This window comes from Corticium candelabrum, chromosome 14, assembly GCF_963422355.1.
Source record: "Corticium candelabrum chromosome 14, ooCorCand1.1, whole genome shotgun sequence".
Classification (NCBI taxonomy): domain Eukaryota; kingdom Metazoa; phylum Porifera; class Homoscleromorpha; order Homosclerophorida; family Plakinidae; genus Corticium; species Corticium candelabrum.
In genome coordinates this window covers 3,188,930-3,196,518 of record NC_085098.1, presented here as the reverse complement: position 1 = coordinate 3,196,518, position 7,589 = coordinate 3,188,930, and positions in this window count along the sequence as shown.

Below are 7,589 nucleotides of genomic sequence, written 5' to 3'. Positions count from 1 at the left end.
TCTGTATTTGTTCGTCACGTGTCGATACGCAGGGGTTCCCAGGATTTTTGGAAGGCACGGCGGAAATAACCACGACCACCTTAAATTTTGGTTCACCCCATTCCAATTTTTATGGTCGGACCACAAAAGCTTTGATGCAGGTTTGCTTACACTGAGATGCCACAAACTGTTGTCACAGAATGCTCAGGCACAAAAGGAACAAAGTGGTTTATCTTTTTTTTAAAAAAGGGTTCTCTCTGTCTTACTTCACTGTGCTTGACTATATGATAGCTAGATTAATGCGAGTGGAAAAATTTCCAGACCTCAAGAAGTTGAGAACCTTCCTTTATATAGGATAGGAAGGCCAGACATCTACAGACTTCATTCGTTACCATCAGTTACGGACCTAAATAGTGGGCAGAGTGCAAGACCACCACTGTTTATTATCTACGAGTACTTGTATTACAATTATGTTCATACCATATGGCAGTCTTTGTCCTAATTGGTCTTATCTTCAAACCAAGCATCCCAGGAACTACTTGTTAGCCTGAAACAACTTCCCACTTTTCAAAATACAAGTACGAGTCCATTGTCTTCATAGCTAATCACTGCCTACTCATACAGCAAAGCATGGCGGGCCTGTACCAAGTGGAAGCCAAGGCATGGCGGAGCGCCGTGCCTTTTGTATGCTGGGGACAACCCTGATACGTACATTCAATTTATATACAATAGATACACACAAGACATGCACTCAATCAGTGGCGTCGGAAGCAATTAAAAAGTGGTGCGGCCTAACGCGCGTTAGAAGGCGTAATCATTTAGCGTGCGCTACCATACGAAGGTGTGGTCCTAGTTGTACACGTATGCATATTCAGAGCCTCTGGTCGCACCGACTCGCAGCTCCTAGGGCCCTGCAGCCCTACTTAGCACGTATCCAGTTGACCCATTCCCGTCGTCACAGCTTAGCCACGCCTTCCACACAGCCAATCAGAGTCTCTGAAAGGCCACGTGGCGGTGATCACGTGCATATAACGGACGCGCCTGTGCGCTGTACAGCAAGCAATCTAGCGCACGTTCGCTCGCATTCATGCTGTCTTGCTAGAAATATATTACTTATTTAATCGGCACAACTAACAACGGAAGTTACCGGCAATGAGCTGCTGGCGGAAAGCCACTTTTTGAAAAGTGGGGCGGCCATGGCCGCCCCAGCCGCTACGCTTCCGACGCCACTGCGAGTCAAGGTCACATGACAATTTGGTTTGGCATTTACGTGTGTATGTTACTGATTCAGATGGTATGGAATGATTGTGTACATCGTTGCAACATTCTCTTCTTTTTTTTGCAGGCTGGCGAAGGTCAAGCAGCTTCTAAAGCTTGGTTGTTGTTGCAGCCACCAGGTACGAAGTGTGTGTGTGTGTGTGTGTGTGTGTGTGTGTGTGTGTGTGTGTGTGTGTGTGTGTGTGTGTCTGTCTGTCTGTCTGTCTGTCTGTCTGTCAAGAATCATTTATTTCTTACAATCACACTATCATACATCACAGCAGAAACTACTCGACTAAAGCTAAATGCTTTATAGTGTTCATAGGTAAGTGTATACATATTTTCTGAGGCAAAAGAGACAACTAAAAGTACACTAATGATAAAAGAATTGAGTGCTGAGTGACTCGGGAATCTGACACCCACCACACAACACATTCAATTTCTTCTGAATGACCCGTGCGTTGCACTTTTGCAGCTGCACTGAAAAGCGTTTACGCCAGAAGTCCACAAATTCCGGTGCGTTTGGCTGACCAACTTCGTCTGATGAGAAAGCTGCTAGCTTTCGCAAGAAGTTCCTGGCCTCTTCTCCCCATGCACCGAAATGTTCGAATACCAAGGGGATAGCTTTGAGAACTGAAGTCCTAGGGAGCTTTTGTTGGCTGTATTTTGCCGCCTTCCTATTCTCACGTTGTTTAGCAGCGACGCCTGTTCTATCAGCAGAGCTTGGAAATGCATCCGCACTCCAAGGGTGGGCTAGAGAGATGTCCAGGTCGAGGTTGGAAGCTGATTCAGAATCGAACATGACAATGTCAGGCCAGCAATCTGAAGTGACATATCTGTTCCTTGGCTCCCGTCGATGGTGGATTTGGAGGCTCCTAAGGCACTCAGACCACACCCCAGCAATTGATTCGTGAGACCAAATAGGGCCTCCACCGGTCTTGCATGTGAGTAGGTGGTATCCGCTGTCATCCAGTGGTGCACTGCAGTTGCATGCCTCTGACCAATGTGACAGAGAGATGGGCAATCCAAGCCTCACAAGCGACGCCAAGCGAAAATCGCAGGGTTTGAATGCGAAACCTTGTGATGCAGGGATTGCATTTAGCCATGCTCCAGCTCCTTTTCCCTGTAGGGAATATAACCTAGAGGCATCTCTAGCCGTAGCAGAGTTATTTAATGAAAGTTGTAGTTGGTCTGCAAAGAACTGATTTGAAAGTCTGCTTTGAAGTTTCTTAGGATTTGCCAGATAGTCAGACAGAAGCTTGTCAGGAGGTATGGACTTGGCAAGAGCATCACCAACTGAACCAAATTGATGGTCAACCACGTTGTCAACCATGGGTATTACAGCAGGAAAACGAAGTGGGAGCTCAGCAAGTGAGTGTATCCATGAAGCCACGTAACCGAGTTTGAAGGTGGACGACAGGGATGACATACCAAATCCACCCAGACGTACTGGCAGTGATATTTGCTCCCATGGAAGAACCAACTCGGGGAAGCCTAGTACTTGTGAAAATGTTGCGCGCGTCATAGAGTCGTGGATAGAAGCAGCTTTCCTAATATTATTCGGATGTACAGTCCGGGCCAGATGGTCTAGCTTCGGCACGTGACAATGACGAAGGAGCAGGAGAGCACTTTGAGGGTCATTTAATTTTGGAAGATAGTCACACAAAGAAGACCCTGACTGAGCTATCTGAGAGCAAGAAGACTCAACAAAAGCAGTAGAACCGATGGGAGTTCCGAGGAACATTGAGCCCTCAGATGTTACTTGAACGTAAGTATTAGGGGTATTGATGGTACCTGAAGGACTGAAGATCTCGCATTTGGAGTCTGAGACGGATAAACTGCCAGAAAGGAACATATCCTTTAGATTCTGGAAAGCTTCCAAGGTTTTGTCCGGATGACCCAATAGAAACACGTCGTCAAGGTAAGCTAGGACATGAATTTCTTGAAATCTTTCCTGGAGATCCCTCAGAATTGGATGAATTGCTGTGGCAAACAAGGCTGGACCAAGAGGGTCGCCTTGGTGGATGCCTTCTTCCGATGATATAGCGACTGCTGTACCACCCTCCATGAAGACTAGTGAGTTGAATCCACCATACATCTGTGATGCGTAATTGTATAGCTCAGGGAAGGACTGGCGTAGCTCGTTGAGCAGGTGATGTCTATTGATAGAGTTGAATGCATTCTTTACATCGGACTTCAGCACAATCCAATCAGGGTTGTGTTCCAGCATCAGCTCAATATGGTGAATAATTAACTCTGAACCATTCTCTGTGGAAACTCCATGCTGGATAGGGCAGAAGAAGCTGGCAAAACTGTTTTTCATTTGCACACAGATGGCTCTCGAGGTTACTCGGCGAATGCATTCTCCGATAGCAATGGGTCTGACATCGCCATTTGGCTTAGGGATAGCAATTAACCGGGAAGAAGACAACAGCTTGGTAGCTATTTCAGGAAGTATCCCATGAGCGATGGCAGTGCAGGCAGAGAAGAGGCAATCAGCAGTGAAATCATTTTCAATTAGCACTTTCAAATGCTCAAAGCGCCAACCTGACGGGCCTGTTCCAGATCCTCGCGGTGATCGTCTGATAACATCAAAGAGAATAGATCTAGTTAAATTGATGGACTCGTGGTGAGGTGTAGCCTCCCTTATTATTGTTGTTGACCTCCTTGGATGTCTGTCTGTCTGTCTGTCTGTCTGTCTGTTTGCTTGTCTGTCTGTCTGTCTCTGTGTGTGCTTGCGTGCGTGCGTGCTTTCAAATGCACATGTGTCATATTCTGTTAGTTGTGCTGTTTTTTCTCCATTACTATGTTAGTCAGCTGTTGAAATGCATGTCAGCTATTGTGTTGTCAATGAGCCTTCGTGAGCTTACAATACAGTCAAACAGTTTCAAAAGTACAGTAGAACCCCGCCTTGTGATCACTTTCCTTCGGTCCGAACTTTTTGAGGATCGCTGTAATACATTGTGTTCTCGGAAATACGACCACCTTGGAATTCAGAATTCTGACCAACGTTTATGGTTCTTGGGACCATGCTTATCCCTCTAAACATGCACACCTCATCGGTATTCCTGGATAAAGCGTCAGAAGATGGCAACGTTAAGCTCTGTAAAATCCGCGAAGAAGAGGAAAGAACTGTCACTGCAAGAGAAATGAAGACTAGTTGATGAGAGTGACAGAAAAAGTCAGCAGCAAATCGCTACAAAGTTTGGCATCGGAAAGACGTGACGAAAGGAAAGATATAGACCTGGTTTTGCACGCGATGTACGTCTCGTGACTTCTATATACACAGTGGAACCCCGCCTTACTCCAGTCATTCCTGGTGTTATGGACATTGCATCATAGACGCTTGTTAATTAGTTAATGATGTACTTCATGAATCATGTTGCAAACTGACGTATGTTACAAGTAGTATCCGGTGTGTTACAAATAGTATCCGGGTTCTAGTGATGTGGGTGTGGTCTATGCACCCAAGGAGATTGAGAACAAAGACCAACTCAGAACTAGGACCAACAAACCTAGCCCTGGAGGTGGTCGTAATTCCGGGTTCTACTGTGTAGTGAATCAGTATTGTCTAAAACGACATTCATTTGATTCAGGAGATGTCATGCATGCTGTTGTTTCTCTGGCTGGTGATCAGTGCATGGAGTGATGTTGGACTCGAGTTGGAATACGAAATGTCTCAAATCAACTTTATCACATCATCAATGTCTCTACCCTCCAGCAAGCTACATGCCATTCTAAGAACAAAAGCTGTTGCTGTTGAATGTTGTTGGTATCATCTTGTCTGCTTGCCAGGGTATTCCCTTGCCAATCCGTGCTGCTGCAATAAGAGATGAGGTGGTTAGACGTCGTGAGAGACTGAAAACTCAGAATGGCGGACAATAGAATAATTGATTTTGTCACTTTGTAGTTTGCTTGGCTGATCATATTATGTGGTTTATTGTTAATCAAGTGATGTGCTATCTTTTGGAAGGAGGCACATCTTTTCTGTTTGTAATGCTGCATACTTTCATATGTTAAAGAGAATTATTTCAATAGAATAGATTATGTTAATAGGATTTATTGTGTTTTAGTAGGATCACTGCTAAGCGCGCGCGCACACACCCACCCACACACACACACACACACACACACACACACACACACACACACACCACACACACACACACCACACACACACACACACACACACACACACACACACACACACACACACACACACACGACACACACACACACACACACACACACACGACACACACACACACACACACACACACACACACACACACACACACCTCCACCACCACCACCACCACCACCACCACCATACAGGACTATACTATATGAGAAAACGATGGTTTGTAGACTGAGCTGTGAATGATGCCCAACTTTCTCACTTGAATCCACCTGATATATATATATTATGCCACACCTTTAGCCATGAACCAGAACGGTATAGTGAACAGAGGAAAGGAAGAGGACCTTCTGCTTTGGATGTAGCGGTTTACACTATTCTACTTTGTCTTCTCAGCGATACTTATACATGCACTTAATTGTACGCTGAAATCTGAAATCTTAAGAGTAACGTATTGCTGTTAGAAAAAGAAGACAGTATGACCTTCAACTACTCATGGCAAGAAAGAAGCAAGAAGTCACGGAAAATTGCTCTAAAGAGAGCAGGGTTTACAGACACCATTGGAAGAGTATACCTAAACACGAAATGAGAAGGTGCAAAAATTTGTGCCAGAGAACTGGAAGATACGTTGTTGAATTAGGAGGTCAACATGATATGTGTATACAAAAACTTCTCAAAATCTTCCCTGGAGAACAAAAACCAAGGCCAATATTTGCAAATAGTCAGTCTCTGCGCATGCAAGTTGAGTGATGGGAAGAATCAAGAAATCAGCTGGACATTTGTTGATCTACAAAAACTAGCAAACTAGAAATCACGTACAAGCAAGCATACGTGTTGTCTATATTGGACGTATTCAGTCGTAACGTCATTTTAACGATTACAACCTCTTTCTGACATGTCAGCAAAGGTTGTAGCTCAACATCTTAGTTCAGTGTGTATATTTTTGGTCCACCATGATTGCTACAATGCGATCAAGGCACAAAGGTTACGGCACGTGAGACTATAAAGAAGTTATGAAAGCTTTCAATTGTCGGATGATAGACGGATTGCCTTAGCATCCTCGGTCCCAAGGAAAGGTAGAGAGTAGACAATATGTAGTGCTGCATGCAAAACTTAACTCTAACCCTAACCTTATAATATATATATATATATATATATATATATATATATATATATATATATATATATATTTGGCCTCGCTATAGCTTCGCATGAATTTGTGATTGCAGTCAAACTCTTGCTGGGAATTCCTATCTTTCCAGATTTTCCCAAGACTATACGTTGTGTGTGGACATACAATTGATTCATTTGGAGATCATCTCCTTGGGTGTGGTCACGGTTCTCTACCATCCAGACGTCGTAATGCTCTTCGAGACATCATCTATTACACGTTACTTGTTGATGATGCTGGTTCACGTCTTGAGGAGCGTTGCGGTAGCACTTCTTTCAATCGTCCTGGGGATGTCTATCATCCCAATTTACAAACCGCAAGCCTGCTTATTTTGATGTTTCCATTTGGAATACCATGCATCCTTCGTACATTATACCATCTTCAACTCTGGCTGGAGCTGCTGCAGTTGCTGGAGAGGAAGGAAAAGATGCTCATCACCATGCAGGCGGATGTTTCTACCCTTTGATAGTTGAAACGTTTGGTTTTTAGACACCTGCTAGTTTAGCTACACTAAGAATAATTGCCTCAAAAACTAGACTTTCATTTAGTCAAGCGTTTAGTAATTTGTTAGAACAATTATCTGTTCGTCTTCGGCAATGTAATGCTAGAATATTAAATTAAATTATATATATATATATATGTTGATAATAGTTTGTAATTGGATGAACGGTCTAACATACGCACAACTTACTGTATACAACAACAGCCCATGCACACAGTTCACTTGGTATACTTTGTCTAGGGAAATGTCACGAAGAAATAGAAGTTATAGGTCTCCTTGTTCAGGTATGACAAGTCCATTTCAGAGTCAGGAAACAAGTCAGAAGCGGACAACGGCAGCGACTGTGAGGTGATCACGCACGTATTCTGCTTTGTTATTTATAAAAAAATTCATGTATTAATTAACATTTTAGATGCTAGCTATTGTTAGCGATGACATCCACAGCGCCGATTAGCCTCGTATACCAGACCCTTTCGCGCCGTCGTGCCGGTTCCGAGAGCGAGCTGAATCTATTCGAACGTGTTATAAAGAAAACAATTAAG